We start from the raw sequence: 20,035 nt of genomic DNA, 5'->3' as shown, positions 1-20,035 counted from the left end.
AGAGGTTTTCTATTCACATTTACTAACAGGCTCGTGAACAGCAAGTTAAAGCAATTCGCAATCTCCAGTAGTTCAACGCGGTCATCCATGCACGTTGTAAAATGAAAAGCCAGAGATATTTAGAGACAGTGACATCATTGTGCACGTGATGTGGTCGACTTTTCATAAAGCGTCGTAAATGGGTTATGCATGTAGGTCAGGCCGTCAGGCATTGTGAGTCGTGATATAATACAATTCAATGTTGACTTGTTTACGTTTGTTTACTCTTGTTTTTGATAACACAACATGTTGCCAAGAACTGCATTATCATAATATAGAATTCACACTGCAAGTCTAGTTGCCAAGGCAACGTATAGTACAGAGGTCTGTAATGCTGTAAATTTTATAGTTTGGCGTCCATGATATCATAAAAAGATCTGAATTATATATGTCTTATGTGGGCAGGGTTTACCCAACAGATTTTAGTAAATATCAGTTTTAGCAGGCTACAGACTTCATCCACGTTTTCAATCTAAAGCCCGCAGTCGCAGACGACAATACGAGGGTCAATGTTCTTGGAGAGGGGCCTTTTCTACTGCAATTAGGCATGTGATAGGGTATGTCTACCGGTTTGGCAGATTACAGACTTATTGATCATCCAAGTCTTCAAATGAAAGAAAACGGGGGGTCCACATGCCATAGACTGCAATACGAATGGAATGAAAGGGGTTCTTTGTTATAGCCTTCAGTTTTGAGAACACGAATATTGTTCATGGTAAAACTTCAAACAAAGATACTCTTCCGGGTGGTTAAAGAATATGTTCGATTATGAGTAGCTAAAAATAACCCGTTCTTCGTACGTATTTCACCCAGAGAGCCAAAGTTAAACGGAATAATCTGGAGGTGTACGGTGTTCATACATGCTATGTCCAAATTTACACTCAGCAATTTTTAGTAATTTTTAGGTGTACTGTTAAATGAACTTGCATAATTAGCCACGTGCCTATAGTGATAAAATAATAGAGAAATTATATTTTTGCGTTAACGGTCATCTCAACTTGCTATTGTTCGAAGATATTATACAGTCCAATTTGTTGAACACACAGCTCTGCTAGCTCGATGCTCCATTTTCAGCGCTTTTGAAAAAAAAGTAAATATATTTTAAAAAGACATGCTTCGAGTGAAAGCAAGTGGATTCATCACAAAATAAATATCAAGTACAGTACATATATGTTGTTGTCTTGTTTGGAAAGAAAATGTATTGTGAGGAATTGGTTCCACAAGACTAAAACAGGAACAGTTAGGTAAGATATTAAGAAATAATGTTGTGGAGATGTTGACATCGGCCCCGACCATGTTGGGGATGTGCGCATCTATTCTTTGCGAGTTCTGGCCTTCAGCTCATCCAATGAAATTCAAACAGGTATTGATTAGTGCAGTGCCTTTACACACAAATTCACTTTGGTGGTAGCGGGAAATAGCCAATGCCTTTAACAATTTTTAAAGTGGTGACAGCAGTGAAATCAAGTCCTTTAAAATCGTGTTCATTTCCGTGTCTGTTAGAGAAAGGAAATTGAAGGAGGGCCACTTTTTAGCACGGCGGAATGGGGGAGGGTCACATTTTACGCAACAACACGGATGTGAATTAACGAAAAAATAGAGGTATTTAAAGTAACCATATTTTAATCAGATTGGGACAGAACAGTAGAAATCAAGAAGACAAGAATACACTGAAATTGATTTTGAGAATGTTGTAGAGAGAAGCAAACTGAATTACATCAAACTGGGATAAAAACATAGTTTCTATAGAGAAATGAAAAGTTGCGTCCAGGAAATGCGTGCGTATTGTGCCCGAACCCGTAACTTGTAGATGAGCGAATGGGCCCCATAGTTTCCTAACAAGCTTACAAATCTTGTAGATACGCTAATGATGCACAGGTCAGCTTACCGAACGCTATGTCTGGGCGTCTAGTATTATCCTTTATGCTTCTCCTTTGAAGACTTCACAATTTTGAGGTGCAGTAATACAAATGAAGGGAATCAAGTGTTAAATCTATATTGAATATTTAGAATACGTCTCATTTGGTTGCATCGTCGTAAACAACTGACGTCTTTAGGGCGCCTTCTAAGACGTCGCTGCGCCAGAGGCAGAGGAAAAATGTTTCAAGGAAGAGGTTACAACAAGATCTAATAAGATGAATACCCGTAACAGTTACTGTGTTGCATGGGAAAAAAATTTGCCATTTCACTAACAAAAACAGCAACAACAACGTAACAATAACAACAACATGTATTACTTATCATTAAAAAGCTGGAGATTAGTTCGGATTATGATTACTATTTGGGTGTGCAAACAGATTTCCGGTTTGAGTAATTGAAAAGGTTGAATCATATACAATCCTTATTAAGAAAAAATAAAACTAGTGAGGACAAACAGAATGTACGGAAGAAGGAGTGCTGAGGGACAAAAGGGGGACACGACAAAATGGTCAAATCTAACCCAAGCCATAATAACAACACGAATATGCATATGCTGGTGTAGCAATTTATTTTGGATCCAAACATCCCTGGAGTTATGTTTTTAGAGGATTTCAAAAAAGGGCAAAGCAACTACTGTTTTCATTCATTTGCATAAACAATGAGTCATTCCGTCACAACGCCTTGAAAACTTCAGGCAAGTTGAGGGGTTCAAATGGCCACCTTTGAAATCTGACATTTAAAGCGACGGTGATCTTTGACACAACGACGACAAAAAAGCCCAGGATTTGTGAAGTAGATGTTTCTCGAAGGAATCTCACATGAAAGCGGTAAACAAAAGAGCAAATACGTGCTTTGTCCCAGTTCTTGGACTTTCGGCAGCAGTCGTCTTACATATAAGACCTGTCTACGTGTAGAATGCGGTGAATAAAAAATGGAGGTCAATAAAGGGGTACTGTAGTGTCTTCAAGATTCTGAAGCACGACTTTTTACATGCATACAATCATTATATTACCAAAGTTCCAACCTTACATAAACATGTTCTATGTATGTATGTCTGAAGGATCGAGGAGGAAGCATTTTTTCGCCTCGGTACATGAGAGTTAATTGGAATCAAATCGCCTTTAACGACAATAACAACATTCATGCGATATATAGAATATAGTGTTTTATGGTTTTTTCATATCGTCTACACGTAAAGGGCGACATCAAAAATTCAATGAAGGATAAAAACTTAATTCTTTTACATAGGCCCCAGATCCCCCCCCCTTCCCCCCCACCGCCTTTTTAACTAAATTGGCCAAAATTGAAAAAGAAATTCAGACCGCAAAATCAATTTCAAATCAGTATGTAGTATAGTAGTATATAGTGCTATGAATATAAAGCCAGTATGTAGTGACACTTTACTTTATTTTAGTGCCCTCCATTTACTACGGTGAAAATCCTCCTTTTTTTCAATTTTACATTTTTAAAAAATATTTGTATTCAGGGTTACAAAATCGTTTTTGTATGAAGAGAGCTAAAAATGGCTCTTAACCTCACTATCCCAAAAGTAAAAGAATTTAGGTTTTTTATCCGACATTAAATATTGATCTTGTTCCTAACCTTAGCGTTTCGTTGTGATGTCCTCCCCTCTCACAGAAAAGTCTGTTTTCTTTCTCCATGGTGATAAGAATGCCATGATTTCTTTCTGATCAGTCAACACGACACATCGTTACCAAAACCAATCGTAACTCTAAATTCCTAGCGTACAAAATATGGTTTACATACAGCCTATGGCGGCTCTGATACGCTTCGCGTTTCTGTGTGTCGACTTTCAAATGGACTTTTTAAATCCTCAGTGAATACCGACTATCATCACAAAATATCTATATAGTCATATTTAGCTAAGTTTCACAATAATGCGGATTTTTTCAAGCTTTACATTAACGTGCAAGTTGTCAATTTCTTTCAAAACCATATTCTCATGTGGCCAATGTAATATCTCGTCACAGTGCATGTCATTTAATATCTACTCCTTCAGTGCAGCATATACCCGGTATGTCTGTCAGCGGTGCGAGTAAATAACTTCGATGTACGGAAGAACATTCCATTGTTTAGTTGCGACAACCCGTTAGCATTTTACTGGACTTTTCGGAAAAAAGTTAAGTGCCAATAGTCACAGAGCGATGCCTGGCAATGTGAAATTATTGAAGTATATTCTATAGTTGTTATTTTTTTTTATTTCACATTGCAACATTTTTATTCCAAGGCAGTGGTTACACAAGGTGCACTACATTCTCAGCCTGACGTACACTCACTCTCAGTTTTCGGAGAAGGTCATGTTATTCGGCGATTACTACTGGAAAAATAGAAATACACATTATTTCAATTTCGTTGGGTTCTTAAAAGCCTGCAATAATTTTACGGATGATGTACATGTAATTCATGAATTTATACAACCCTACATTGACAACTAGTATGCGAAATTTGACACTGATTTCAGTACTTATCATCTCGTATTTATGACGTTACGCCACTACTTTGGTTTGAATACCTTGCAAAAGAATTGGTGTTACGATACCTTAATCACCGTTAAACTAAAGTTTATTGTTTTTACAAAATAAATGTCTACGAACGCTGGTACGTACTTTGCATTAGATCATAGAACAAGGCAGGCTATGTCAGAGCGCGTGAAAATATTAAGTAAGTGCTGTCTGCTATCTGATACGTTTTGCATCCTGATAAGTTTCATATAATAAGTAAAATATACACCAATGTTTCATTGTAAATGCCATTTAGTTTTATTAACAGCATAGCTAGAGAGCTATTCGAAATATATTTGTTGATGTCAATGCCACTGAAGAAACATTTAATTATTTTGTAACATTTCACTTACTTTCTTATTTTGCTAAAAAAGATGGCAACTTGGGCAGTGTTGTTACATGTATGTGATCACCTATCTAATTATAAGCGCTCTCTATACCAATAGAGTGAAATTGAAGCTTTCGTATCACATGATCTTTCATGCGAATTCTTATCCTCACAACCTGACAATTCCGAAACAAACGTGGACGATATTCGATCGCGGACTAGTTTATAACTGTCAGAAAATTTAAACAGAGTGTACCTCGTACTTCAGTAACCTTCATTGACTTTCCTTGTGGTTACTCAAGTCGAGATTGATGTGAAAGGAGGAAAAAACGATCGATTGAATTTTCTGTTTCATTGTTTAGTTTACTTGTATTGACGTGACTAGTTTATGTATTGACTCCGATTGCCTCTTAAATAACAAAGATACTATTTCATCGACGGGTAATTTAACATCTATATCTCGAGGCGTTAACTCACTCATTAACTTCAGTTTAGTATGTCAACCCAAAAGACAAAGTTTACGAATTGTCGGTCAGAATATCCCTTCTGTGATAGTTTGATGACGTATTGATATGTGTACAGGCATCACTTGGGAAAACAGAGGAATATGTAGATCAAAAAGACAAAACAGTTCTCATTACCTCCTTTAATTTGTAAATTTAAACAAAGTTTAAGGTTAGTGACTAAATCTAGGGTCGGTCGAGCAACCGGAAATACCCCTTTTATTTTATTTGGTCTGATCATCACTTTCTTTCAACTTCGTTGTGGACTGGAAATGACAAATGTCAGCGGAGATTCAAGATATATTTATCACACAAACACTCGTGTCTATACACGTCTGTCATTTGACTAACGTTAATAGACTAGCGCAAGACAGTCTTAAATGTCTCTTGGAGCTATTGTTCTTGTTAATTATTTTTTAATATTGTTCCAAAATAATCGTAAAGCTTCTTTGTGTTGTCATTAAAATCTGAACCATTAAGCTAATATTTTCTACCGATATGGTTCAAAACTTCCGATATGTTCAGGAAGTCAACAACATGATTTGGCTGTGGTAACGAAAAAACCCCATTTGTCTGATGATGGGAATGGATATAAAATTATTGGTAGGGGAAGGTATGTGTTTGGAAAGTGTCCAAGATTGCGACATATACTCATCATAATTGCTAATCTTTTGGCAAGGTTCCAATAGTCAGGTGATTCGTTGTGATGTCCCTCCTCCCCTCTCACAGCAAAGGCTGTTTTTTTTTCTCCATCGTGATAAGAATGTCATTTCTTTCTGATCACCAAATACGACACATCGTCACCAAAAGGCAAAACTAATCGTAAGTCTAAATTCCTAACATACAAATTCGATTTACAGCCTTCTATACGCTTCGCGTTTCTGTGTGTCGACTCTCAAATGGACTTTTTTTAAATCTTCAGCGAATACCGACTGTCGTCCCAAAATATCTGTATAGTTATATTTAGCTAAGTTTAACTACAATATGTTTTTTTTCACTTAGTTTATGAACGGAGTTTTTTTATTTAGTTTATTGAGTGCAAGTTATCAATTTCTTTCAAAACCATATACTCATGTGGCAAATGTAATATCTCGTCACAGCGTCATTTCATATGTACTCCTTCAATTCAGTGCAACATATAGCTGGTGTATCTGTCAGCGGTGCATACGGACACATAGCTTACGGACACATAGCTTCGATGAACGGAAGAACATTCCAATATTTAGTTGCGACAACCCATTTGTATTTTACTGGACTTCAACTCGCTTTTCGGAAAAAAATGCCAGTAGTCACAGATCGATTCCTGGGAATGTGAGATTATTGAAGTTTATTTTAGAGGTTGTTTTTTTTATTTCACAAAGTAACATTTTTATTTCAAGGCCGCGGTTACACATGACGCACTACATTCTCAGCCTGACGTACACTCACTGTCTCAGTTTTCGGAGAGGGTCGATCATGTTATTCGGCGATTACTACTGGAAAAACAGAAATATCCATTATTTAGCTTAAAACAGTTTCGTTGGGTTATTTTTTCGACAGAATTAACAGTCTGAAATAATTTTGTGGATGATGTCAATGGAGCTCATTAATTTATAACCCTACATTGACAACCGTTACGCGACATCTGACACTAATTTCGGTACTTGTCTTGTAAATGATCACTTTATGCCACTACTTTGATTTTAATACTTTGCAAAAGAATTTGTGTTATGATACCTTAATCACCGTTAAACTAATGTTTTTTTTTTTAAATTGTTTTTACAAAATAAATCACCATGAACACTGGTAGTTTGCGTTACATCACAGAACGTAGCGGTCTATGTCAGGGCACGTGAAAACACTAAGTAAGTACTGTTTGCTGCCTGACGCGTTTTGAATTCCGATACGAAACGTTTCATATATTTGTTGTTAAAAACACACCACTAGTTCATTGTAAACGCCATTTAGTTTTATCGAAAGCATTGCTAGAGAGCTATTCGAAATATATTTGTTGATTTCAATGCCACTGAAGAAAAAGTTAGTTATTTTGTAATATTTACACGTGCTTTGTTAATTTGCGAAAATGATGTCAACATCGGCAGTGTTGTTACATGTATGTGATCATCGATCTAATTATAAGCGCTCTCAATACCAGTACAGTGAAATTGAAGCTTTCGTATTACTAGTACCTGATCTTTCATACGAATGCTTACCATCATAACCAGACAATTCCGAAAAAAGGACCATATTCGATAGCGGACAAGTCGATAACTGTCCGAATATTGAGACAGCGTGTACCTCGTACTTCAGTAGCCTTCATTGACTTTCGTTGTGGTTACTCAAGATTGGTTAGGGGTTGACGTGAAAGAAGAAAAAAAACGATCGAGTGACATTTCTGTGTTTCTGGGTTTAGTTTACTTGTACATCTCAGCATATCCAGGCTTTAGCGCACTCATCAACTTCATTTTAGTACGTCAACCCAGGCAAACGACACATTATACGAATTGTCGGCCAGAATATCCCTTCCTTGATAGTTTGATGAAGTATTGAAATGTGTACAGGCATCACTGGGGAAAACAAAGGTACATGAAGATTAAAAAGACAAATCAGTTCTCATCATCGTTAAAAAAAAGAAAAAAAAGAAAAAAGTTTAAGCTTGGTGACTAAATCTAGGGTGAACGAGTTTTCGGAAATACCCCACTTATTGTATTTGGCCTGACCACCACTTTCTTTGACTGCTGCTTTATGACACGTTCAAACTTCTTTTTGGACTGGAAATGACAAATGTCAGTGGAGATTCAACATATGTTTATCACACAAACACTCGTGTATATGCACTTCTGTCATTTGGCTAACGTTCATAGCCTAGCGTAAGACAGTCTTAAATGTCTCTTGAAACTATTTTTCTTGTTAATTACTTTTGAATATTGTCCCAAAATCGTAAAGTTTCGTTGTGTGGTCATTCAAATCTTAACCAGTAAACTAATGCATTCTAATGAACTGCTAAAAAAATCATTAGTTTCCTATATGTTCAAGTCAATATGATTCGGCTGTGGCAAGGAAAAATTCAATTTGTCTGATGCTCGGGAATTGATATAAAAATGTATTGGTAGGGAAAGGTACGTGTTTGGAAAGTGTCCAAGATTGCGATATATACCAATCATAATTAATTGCTAATCCTTTGGCAAGTTTCCCGTAGTTAAGTGATGATTTAAGCTGTGGTGACGTCATACATGCAATAAACCAGAGAATGGTCGTTAAGGATCTTTTTAAAGTTGTATAAGATTCTTTTGACAGACATGCACGACTTTGCTTATCAGTAAACAAGACATGCTTTTATGGCGTGATACCCATCCATCTACACCATGGCAACGAAATACAATATTATTGGGTATGCAAACTAAAGCCAAAGGGAGGCAGCCAATCAAACATATCGCTTCCCTACCCGTGCGCATCACTTTTGCGCCTTTTCTTTATAATTTAAGTTAAGACAGACTTAAAGAAATTATCAGTTGGGCCAGTTTCCAGATCAAGTGAAGAACAAGAAAATGGGGTGAGACTTATTGGTATTTTGGAGCAATTGCTCAGACTTCAACTTTTTTTACTTACGATATTATTTTCTCTGTGTGCGCGTCTCACGTCACCGATACCTCTCTCTCTCTCTCTCTCTCTCTCTCTCTCTCTCTCTCTCTCTCTCTCTCTCTCTCTCTCTCTCTCTCTCTCTCTCTCTCTCTCTCTCTCTCTCTCTCTCTCTCTCTCTCTCTCTCATATATCAGGTATTTTAAAGGATGTTTGTCTGTTTTCTCTCCCAGGTTTATAACAGTCTTCATGATTGCAATGGTCGTCACTCTGTCAGTCATCACTGATGTCAAAGGTAAGAAATACAATTATACAAAACTAAAATGGAAATCAGTGGCTCACCAAGGCGTGGCAAACTTTAATTATTTCCAACGCTAATATGGTGAGATGTTTCAATTCTGTGTCTTCTACAGATAGACCACTGCGCGTTTCGCAGTACCCGTAGTTTTGTATGGAATGTTTTGATCCATTACTCTATTTTGCATTTTGTGTTGGTGGATTGTTTTTCGTTTCTTTATCTTACTTTATCACTTTAGTATTGGAGAACAAAATAATTATATTCCATTGATACAAGATAAACTTATTTGAAGATGGGGAACCTTTTCCTGGGACAGTGATGAACTTACACAATGTAGTAGGACTTTTACAACCATTAAACATGTAACCTTTTTACTTACAGTGACGGCCAATAATACAACCGTTGGTGATACGCCCACTAGTAGTAATGGTGGTGACTCGTCAAGTGCCGACCCATCAGGCAGCACTGACCCTACTACCACAGAACAATCAAAGGGTAAGAATAAATTGTGATCATACATGGTTTTTAATTAAATGCTATGATTTTTTTTTAAAACTGTCACAACAATTTTTACGACCCATAGTATGAAACAAATATTTTTTTTGATTGTCCTAACTACTAACTCGAAAGCGAAGGAATAACACAGTAAACATAAATTTCACGAATATTTATTATGGTTTACTCAGTTTTATCGTGTCGTTATTTTCGTGTAACCCACTCCTAACAAACTTTTACCATTTGATAAGAAATATTTAAATTTAATGCTAAAGGTTCGGACAGAACAAGAATCTCTGTAGAGAATCAAAACTTTATATACAGAATAATTTTAGCCATTTGGAACACATCTCCCTGGGCGATTTCAATATTTTAACTTGTATCAATTTTTTTCATGCAAAATGTTTGTCCTTATATTCTTCTAAGACAGCGTATGAATTGTTATATGGTTTATTATCAACCCTTATATTCATAATAATCTTATTGTTTCTAGCCCCTGGCTTGCCGTTCTGTCCCTTCCTTGTCGCCGTAATGGTTCCGGCTGCCGTACTGATAGGGAAAATGTGAAAATGTGTATCAATCTGAGGTAAGTATTCGATCATAAATATATTGAAAGTCAATAGATTTTAGGAGTTGGAGTCTCCGTTTAAACTGGAAATATAACATGAACTGTACACGTTTAATTTTATCAGCAGCCATTTTCGAGTTTATCGAATCACATACATCAAATAATCTGCTGTATTAAATCACAGAGTAATTCACAATTCTAAACAACAACAACAACAACAACAACAACGACGACAACAACAACAACAACGACAACAACAACAACTGTAGCATGCACGGTGGACACATATATGCAACTTTTTTACATTATAAGTAAATGGTATGATTTTTTCGAGACGTCAACATCACATTTTCGTTCTTTTTTTTTTTACAGAATTAACTTCAATACCTGGTGGAAAACAAAACACTCAAGATCTTCGTAGTACATCATCAGAAATCGTCCCTTCTTTCGTAGTACATCTTCAAGCTAAAGAAAACTTTCCGTCTTTGAAATTCGTAAAGAATTTGACGTCACTCTGGAATTGCTTGATCTTCACTGCAAATAAGACTTGCTCGATCGAGGCCACTTCAGGTCTGTTTTTATAGCCTTCGCCTTGATACGAGGGTTTCTTAGATTATATTTCAAAGCACGAGTCTAGTCTAGAAAACAGTCTGCAATATCTTTATTTCAATATATCAGAAGCTAAAAGCCATCTTCACACTGTTGATAGTGTATGCTTCTTGTGTTAGTTTACCCCTGCAAACTCTACTAGTACAGTTATGCCTTACAGAAATCACCGGTAAAACACAAGTTCCATAACTTTTAACTATTTAAGTTTAACACTTTTACATAAGATTTTCTAACAGGTATTGAAATTATACATTAACCTGTAATAGTATTCTTATTATAGGTTTTGACTTGACTTCTTACTCGGTTTGTACAGTATTCAAATTGTTAAAATCTGACAATGAAAGTATAGCATATATCTACGACTTGATAACATGACAGCTAGTGTCTATCTATGACCGGTACTATAGACGATGGGATACGAGGTATGCTGTATAATATTGTATATAGGATATCCCGAATTCTGATGACGCTGTACCCCGAGATTTACACTGGCTTGACCATTTTATTCTGCTTCGGTTGGTGAGCTCAAGTTAATCGTAACGGCCAAAGTAAAATTCACTTCTGAAAACAATCATTTTGTAATTGAATTTGTTTAAAAATGAAACGGCAAAGAAAAAAAAGAAAAAACTGCCATCGCACGCGTAAGGATAACACAAAAAGTGTTTACCTTGCCATATTAGAATTGTTTGTTTAAAGTTTTATTTTGTTTGACGGAAACAAAAATGATGATACATCTCATTGGCAATTGTATTGGTCGTTTTATCTTCTCATTGTAATAAGCCAAATTTCAAAAATTGACTTTTTTCAGTTATTGCTCATATTGTTTGACCCCCACCCCCATCTGATCTAATTTGAACTCAGTTTCCTTGGGGAATATATTCAGACGTACTGTTACATCTCATGACGTCACTTCCAACTTGCCATGCCATAGATAATGCTTGCTATCAATGTCAGATTCCAATGTGTTAGAATTAGTCACCGTATCAGTTGTACCTAACTATAGTCTGGTATCTGATATCAGAGACAAAAACTTGTTGTTCAGTGTGTCTCATTCTCTGTAAAACGTGTCTTACAATAACAAAATCTCACCGAAAGAAACAACTTGGATATTCAATTTCATCTAAATGTATGCCGACATCTGAGTGTTATTGTTACCATTATGAAAGTAGACTAAGTTCACCATTTACAAAGTATCAAGTTATTGATAGAAAATTGTTGGTGTACTTACAATTGTTTGTGTATTTTTTATCATCTTGAGTCAGAGATCATTCTCTAAACTCACAAGAGAGATTGAATATCTAATTAAATATCGATTAAGTGAGTAAGAGAATTTTAAGATACGATTTAAACTTCACGCCAACATGATGTCATGTTAATAAATGAAAAATTCAATAAAGTTTTCTTTATGGTTATAACGTTTGGTTTGAGATCGAATATGTTTCAAGAGAATGATGATGTTTAGGATGGATGGATGGATGGATGGATGATAATGAGGATGATGATGATGATGATGATGATGATAATGAGGATGATGATGATGATGATGATGATGGAGCGATGATGATGATGATGATGATGAGGAGGAGGAGGATTGACGCGAAGGATGGATGGATTGATGGGGAGGAGGAAGGATGGATGGATGATGATGAAGCGATGATGATGATGATGAGGAGGAGGAGGATTGGCGGATTGACGGATGGATGGGTGGAAGGATGGATTGATGGGGAGGATGGATGGATGGATGGATGGATGGATGGATGATGATGATGATGTGGATGGATGTTGATAAATTTAAGTTAATAAATGAAAAATTCAATAAAGTTTTCTTTATGGTTATATCGTTTTGTTTGAGATCAAATATGTTTCAAAAGAATGATGTTGAGGATGGATGGATGGATGATGAGGATGACGAAGATGATGATAATGAGGATGATGATGATAATAATGATGATGATGATGATGATGATGATGATGATGATGATGATGATGATGGAGCGATGATGATGATGATGATGATGATGAGGAGGAGGAGGAGGATTGACGCGATGGATAGATTGATGGATGAATGGATTGATGGGGAGGAAGGATGGATGGATGTTGATAAATTTAAGTTAATAAATGAAAAATTCAATAAAGTTTTGTTTGTGGTTATATCATTTGGTTTGAGATCGAATATGTTTCAAAAGAATGATGATGTTGAGGATGGATGGATGGATGGATGGATGGATGATAATGAGGATGATGATGATGATTGAGCGATGATGATCAGGAGGAGGAGGTGGACGGACGGACGGATGGATGGATGGAGTATGAGGATGGATGGATGGATGGATGATGATGATGATGATGATAATGTGAATGGATGGATGGATGATGATGATGATGATGATGATGAGGATGAGGATTGTGATGGAAATTATTATTGATGATGAGGATGAGGAGGATTGCGATGGTGATGAAGATGAAGTTGGTGAGGATGAGGATGGATGGATGGATGGATGGATGAATGAATGGATGGATGATGATAATGATGATGATGATGATGATGATGATGATGATGATGATGATGAAGATGATGATGATGCAGAAGATGATTGTGATGGAGATGGAGATGGTCGCTAATGATAATGATGATGATGATGATAAGGATTGTGGTGAAGATGGTTGATGAGATGAGGAGGAAGAGGATTGTGATGATGATGATGATAATGATGATGATGATAATAATGATAATGAAAATGATGATGATGATTATGATGAGGAGGTGAAGGACGAGGTGTGAGGGGTAGGAGGAGGAGGAGGAAGAGGTGGATTGTGATGGGACATGATGATGATGATGATGATGATGGTGATGATGATGATGATGACGGTGGATATTGATGATGATAAAGGAAGGGGTTTATGATGGAGATGGTTCATGAAACTATTTTTCTTGCTAATTATTTTTGTATATTGTCCCAAAATCGTAAAGTTTCGTTGTGTTGTCATTCAAATCTTAACCATTAAACTAATGTATTCTACTGAACTGTTAAAAAATCATTAATTTCCTCTATGTTCAGGAATTCAACATGATTTGGCTTTGGTAACGAAAAATCTTATGTGTCTGACGCGCGGAAAAAAAATCTATCGGTTAAGGTACGGGTTGGGAAAGTGTCCAAGATTGCGACATATACCCATCATAAATGCTAATCTTTTGGCAAGTTTCCCGTAGGTAAGTGATAATTTAAGTTGTGGTGACGTCATACATGCAATAAACCAGAGAATGGTAGAAGATCTTTTTAAAGTTTTATAAGATTCTTTTGACAGGCATGCACGACTTTGCTTATCAGTAAACAAGACATGCCTCTATGGCGTGATACCCATTCATCTACACCATGGTGAAGAAATACAATATTATTGGGCGTGCAAACGAAGAACCATTGAATTATCCAATCACATACTAAAACCAAAGGGAGGCAGCCAATGAAATATAACACTATTTACTACCCATGCGCATCACTTTTGCACCTTCTCATTATGCTTTCTGACAAATTTTAGAAATTAGGTTAAGACAGACTTAAGGAAATTTTCAGTTGGGCCAGTTTGCAGATCAAGTGAAGAATAAGAAAATGGGGTGAGAGTTATTCGTATTTCTCTCTCTCTCTTTCTCTCTCTCCCCTCCCTCCCTCCCTCCCTCCCTCCCCCCCCCTCTCTCTCTCTCTCTCTCTCTCTCTCTCTCTCTCTCTCTCTCTCTCTCTCTCTCTCTCTCTCTCTCTCTCTCTCTCTCTCTCTCTCTCTCTGATATATCAAGTATTTGAAAGGGTGTTTGTTTTCTCTGCCAGATCTATAACAGTCTTCATGATTGCAATGGTCGTCACTCTGTCAGTCATCACTGATATCAAAGATAAGAAATGCAATCATACAAAACTAAAACGTAAACCAGTGTTTCCCCAAGGCTTGGCAATCTACAATTATTTCCAACGCTAATATGGTGAGATGTTTCAATTCTGTGTCTTGTACAGATAGTCCACTGCGCGTTTCGCAGTAACCCGTATTTTTGTATGCAACGTTTTGATCCATTACTCTATTTTGCATTTTGTGTTGGTGTTTGTTTTTCGTTTCTTTATCTTAATTTATCACTTTAGTATTGGAGATCAACATAATTATATTTCTTTGATACACGATAAACCTATTTGAATATGGGAAACCTTTTCCAGGGACAGTGAACTTACACAATGTAGTAGGACTTATACACACATTAAACATGTAACCTTTTTACTTACAGTGACGGCCCAGAGTTCAACCGTTGATACGTCCACTAATGGTGACGGCGGTGGTGACTCGTCCAGTACCTCCAGTAACAACATTAACCCTGGGCTACCACAGAACCATCAAAGGGTAAGAATAAATTGTGATCATACATAGGTTTTGATCAAAAGCGACGAAAATTATTATTTTTTAAATCCGTCACAGTAATTTTACGGCCCATGCTAAGAAACACATATTATTTTGATTCTCATTACTACTAACTCGAAAGCGAAAAATAACACAGGAAACATTCTGGTTATCATCTAAGTTTGTATTTGTTTCATGTACACTTATTATGGTTTACTCAGTTTTATCATGTCGTTATTCTCGTGTAACCCACTCCTATCAAACTTGTACCATTTGGTTAGGCCTAATAAATAAATTGGGTTCCTATTATGCTCAATTTTAGAATAGGTGGGGTAGGTAGATTTTTTTATTTTATTTCATTATATTTATTTTTCTTTGTGAGTGCCTAATTCAGGTTTTCCATTGTTTTCCAAATGGTCTCTGTGTTGTTTATATCTTCCTTGGGCTATCAGATGTACAGCCATTACAGATTCAAATTTCGAAGAACACTTTTATTTTGTGTTTTTAAGTTGATGTCAGTTTCCGCATCCACTATTTCTCGTGAGACTTCACACAATTTTTGCGATTTTATTATTTTTTTCTCGACTACGTACTAAAACAGTAAAGTCGGCAGTGAATAGCTAGGTGGAGTCGGGTAACCGGAACAAAAAAATATTTTTTTTAGGCCTTAGTAAAACATTTAAATTTAATGCTAAAGGTTCGGACAGAATAAAAATCCCAGTAAAAACTCAAAATATTATCAATCTTTTGAGCCATTTGGAACACATCTCCCTAGGGGATTTCGATATTCGAACTTGTATCAATTTTTTTCAGGCAAAGTGTTTGTCCTTTATATTTGATCAAGACATATTCTTCCAAGACAGCGTATAAATTGTTATATGGTTTAATATGAACCCTTATATTCATAATAATCTTATTGTTTCTAGCCCCTGCCTTGCCGTTCTATCCCTTCATTGTCGCCGTAATAATTCCGGCTGCTATGCTGATAGGGAAAATGTGAAATCTATCAATCTGAAGTAAGTATTCGATCATAAATATATTGAAAGTCAATAAATTTTACGAATTAGAGTCTCTGTTTAACACGAAACGTAAATACGTTATTTTGTCGTCAGCCATTTTCGACTTCATATGTCTTTTGTCTTGAAACAGCAGTGCACAATTTTATGTATTAAATCACAGAGTAATTCACCGTGACAATTTTAAGCAGCAGCAACAGCAGCAGCAGCAGCAGCAGCAGCAACAACAACAACAACAACAACAACAACAACAACAACAACAACAACAACAACAACAACAACAACAACAACAACAGCAATAACAACAATAACAACAACCGTAATACGCAGAATGGAGACATATCTGCAACTTTGTTAACAGGTAAAGGGTATGATTTTTTCGAGACGTAACATCACATTTTCGATCCTCTTTTTTTTTACAGAATTAACTTCAATACCTGGTGGAAAACAAAACATTCAAGATCTTCGTAGTACATCATCAGAAATCGTCCCTTCTTTCGTAGTACATCATCAGAAATCGTCCCGACTTTCGTTCTACATCATCAGAAATCGTCCCTTCTTTCGTAGTACATCATCAGAAATCGTCCCTTCTTTCGTAGTACATCATCAGAAATCGTCCCTTCTTTCGTAGTACATCATCAGAAAACGTCCCTTCTTTCGTAGTACATCATCAGAAATCGTCCCTTCTTTCGTAGTACATCATCAGAAAACGTCCCTTCTTTCGTAGTACATCATCAGAAATCGTCCCGACTTTCGTTCTACATCATCAGAAATCGTCCCTTCTTTCGTAGTACATCATCAGAAATCGTCCCTTCTTTCGTAGTACATCATCAGAAATCGTCCCTTCTTTCGTAGTACATCATCAGAAAACGTCCCTTCTTTCGTAGTACATCATCAGAAATCGTCCCTTCTTTCGTAGTACATCATCAGAAATCGTCCCTTCTTTCGTAGTACATCATCAGAAAACGTCCCTTCTTTCGTAGTACATCATCAGAAAACGTCCCGACTTTCGTTCTACATCATCAAACTAAAGAAACCTTCCGTCTTTCATAGTTCATCTTCAAGCTAAAGAAAACTCCCCGTCTTTGAAATTCGTTAAGAATTTGACGTCACTCTGGAATTGCTTGATCTTCACTGCAAATAAGACTTGCTCGATCGAGGCCACTTCAGGTCTGTTTTTATAGCCTTCGCCTTGATACGAGGGTTTCTTAGATTATATTTCAAAGCACGAGTCTAGTCTAGAAAACAGTCTGCAATATCTTTATTTCAATATATCAGAAGCTAAAAGCCATCTCCACACTGTTGATAGTGAATGCTTCTTGTGTTAGTTTACCCCTGCAAACTCTACTAGTACAGTTATGCCTTACAGAAATCACCGGTAGAACATAAGTTCCATAACTTTTAACTATTTAAGTTTAACACTTTTACATAAGTTTTTCTAACAGGTATTGAAATTATACATTAACCTGTAATAGTATTCTTATTATAGGTTTTTACTTGACTTCTTACTCGGTTTGTATAGTATTCAAATTGTTAAAATCTGACAATGAAAGTATAGCATATATCTACGACTTGATACCATGATAGCTAGTGTCTATCTATGACCGGTACTATAGACGAGGGGATACGAGTTATGCTGTATAATATTGTATACAGGATATCCCGAATTCTGATGACGCTGTACCCCGAGATTTACACTGGCCTGACCATTTTATTCTGCTTCGGTTGGTGAGCTCAAGTTAATCGTAACGGCCAAAGTAAAATTCACTTCTGAAAACAATCATTTGTAATTGAATTTGTTTCAAAATGAAACGGCAAAGAAAAAACTGCCATCGCATGCGCAAGGATAACACAAAAAGTGTTTTCCTTGCCATATTAGAATTGTTTGTTTAAAGTTTTATTTTGTTTGACGGAAACAAAAATGTTGATGATACATCTCATTGGCAATTTTATTGGTCGTTTTTTCTTCTCATTGTAATATGCCAAATTTCAAAAAAATGACCTTTTCAGTTATTGCTCATATTGTTTGACCCCCCCCCCCACATCTGATCTAATTTGAACTCAGTTTCCTTGGGGAATATATTCTGACGTACTGTTACATCTCATGACGTCACTTCCAACTTGCCATGCCATAGATAATGCTTGCTATCAATGTCAGATTCCAATGTGTTAGAATTAGTCACCGTATCAGTTGTACCTAACTATAGCCTGGCATCTGATATCAGGGACAAAAACCTGTCGTTCAGTGTGTCTCATTCTCTGTAAAACGTGTCTTACAATAACAAAATCTCACCGAAAGAAACAACTTGGATATTCAATTTCATCTAAATGTATGCCGACATCTGAGTGTTATTGTTACCATTATGAAAGTAGACTAAGTTCACCATTTACAAAGTATCAAGTTATTGATAGAAAATTGTTGGTGTACTTACAATTGTTTGTGTATTTTTTATCATCTTGAGTCAGAGATCATTCTCTAAACTCACAAGAGAGATTGAATATCTAATTAAATATCGATTAAGTGAGTAAGAGAATTTTAAGATACGATTTAAACTTCACGCCAACATGATGTCATTTTAATAAATGAAAAATTCAATAAAGTTTTCTTTATGGTTATAACGTTTGGTTTGAGATCGAATATGTTTCAAAAGAATGATGATGTTGAGAATGGATGGATGGATGGATGGATGATAATGAGGATGATGATGATGATGATGATAATGAGGATGATGATGATGATGATGATGATGATGATAGAGCGATGATGATGATGATGATGATGAGGAGGAGGATTGACGCGATGGATGGATGGATTGATAGATGTATGGATTGATGGGGAGGAGGAAGGATGGATGGATGATGATGATAATGAGGATGATGATGAAGCGATGATGATGATGATGAGGAGGAGGAGGAGGATTGGCGGATTGACGGATGGATGGATGGAAGGATGGATTGATGGGGAGGATGGATGGATGGATGGATGGATGATGATGATGATGATGATGATGATGTGGATGGATGTTGATAAATTTAAGTTAATAAATGAAAAATTCAATAAAGTTTTCTTTATGGTTATATCGTTTTGTTTGAGATCAAATATGTTTCAAAAGAATGATGATGTTGAGGATGGATGGATGGATGATAATGAGGATGACGAAGATGATGATATTGAGGATGATGATGATAATGATGATGATGATGATGATGATGATGATGATGATGGAGCGATGATGATGATGATGATGAGGAGGAGGAGGAGGAGGAGGATTGACGCGATGGATAGATTGATGGATGAATGGATTGATGGGGAGGAAGGATGGATGGATGTTGATAAATTTAAGTTAATAAATGAAAACTTCAATAAAGTTTTGTTTGTGGTTATATCATTTGGTTTGAGATCGAATATGTTTCAAAAGAATGATGATGTTGAGGATGGATGGATGGATGGATGATAATGAGGATGATGATGATGATGATGGAGCGATGATGATCAGGAGGAGGAGGTGGACGGACGGATGGATGGATGGAGTATGAGGATGGATGGATGATGATGATAATGTGAATGAATGGATGGATGGATGATGATGATGATGAGGATGAGGATTGTGATGGAAATTATTATTGATGATAAGGATGAGGAGGATTGCGATGGTGATGAAGATGAAGTTGGTGAGGATGAGGATGGATGGATGGATGGATGGATGGATGAATGAATGGATGGATGATGATAATGATGATGATGATGATGATGATGATGATGATGATGATGAAGATGATGATGATGCAGAAGATGATTGTGATG

General features: G+C 36.4%; 2 long non-coding RNA genes across 3 annotated transcripts; both read left to right on the top strand.

Annotated features, from left to right (window-relative positions):
- Positions 1 to 6,056: 6,056 nt before the first annotated feature.
- LOC144447395 (uncharacterized) lies at positions 6,057 to 12,237 on the top strand. 2 transcript variants are annotated; one of them, XR_013482023.1, is made up of 5 exons: positions 6,057 to 6,134; positions 9,104 to 9,165; positions 9,550 to 9,663; positions 10,157 to 10,249; positions 10,604 to 12,237. It is a non-coding gene; the product is annotated as an uncharacterized LOC144447395 (long non-coding RNA). The 2 variants fall into 2 exon arrangements; XR_013482022.1 differs by lacking the exon at positions 6,057 to 6,134 and adding an exon at positions 8,789 to 8,844.
- Positions 12,238 to 14,378: 2,141 nt separating this feature from the next.
- LOC144447866 (uncharacterized) lies at positions 14,379 to 16,842 on the top strand. The gene is made up of 4 exons (XR_013482056.1): positions 14,379 to 14,453; positions 15,105 to 15,217; positions 16,141 to 16,230; positions 16,653 to 16,842. It is a non-coding gene; the product is annotated as an uncharacterized LOC144447866 (long non-coding RNA).
- Positions 16,843 to 20,035: the final 3,193 nt, after the last annotated feature.

Source organism: Glandiceps talaboti, chromosome 16 (assembly GCF_964340395.1).
Source record: "Glandiceps talaboti chromosome 16, keGlaTala1.1, whole genome shotgun sequence".
Taxonomy (NCBI): domain Eukaryota; kingdom Metazoa; phylum Hemichordata; class Enteropneusta; family Spengelidae; genus Glandiceps; species Glandiceps talaboti.
The sequence above is the reverse complement of the archived record's forward strand: the minus strand, read 5'-3'. Positions and strand labels throughout refer to the sequence as shown.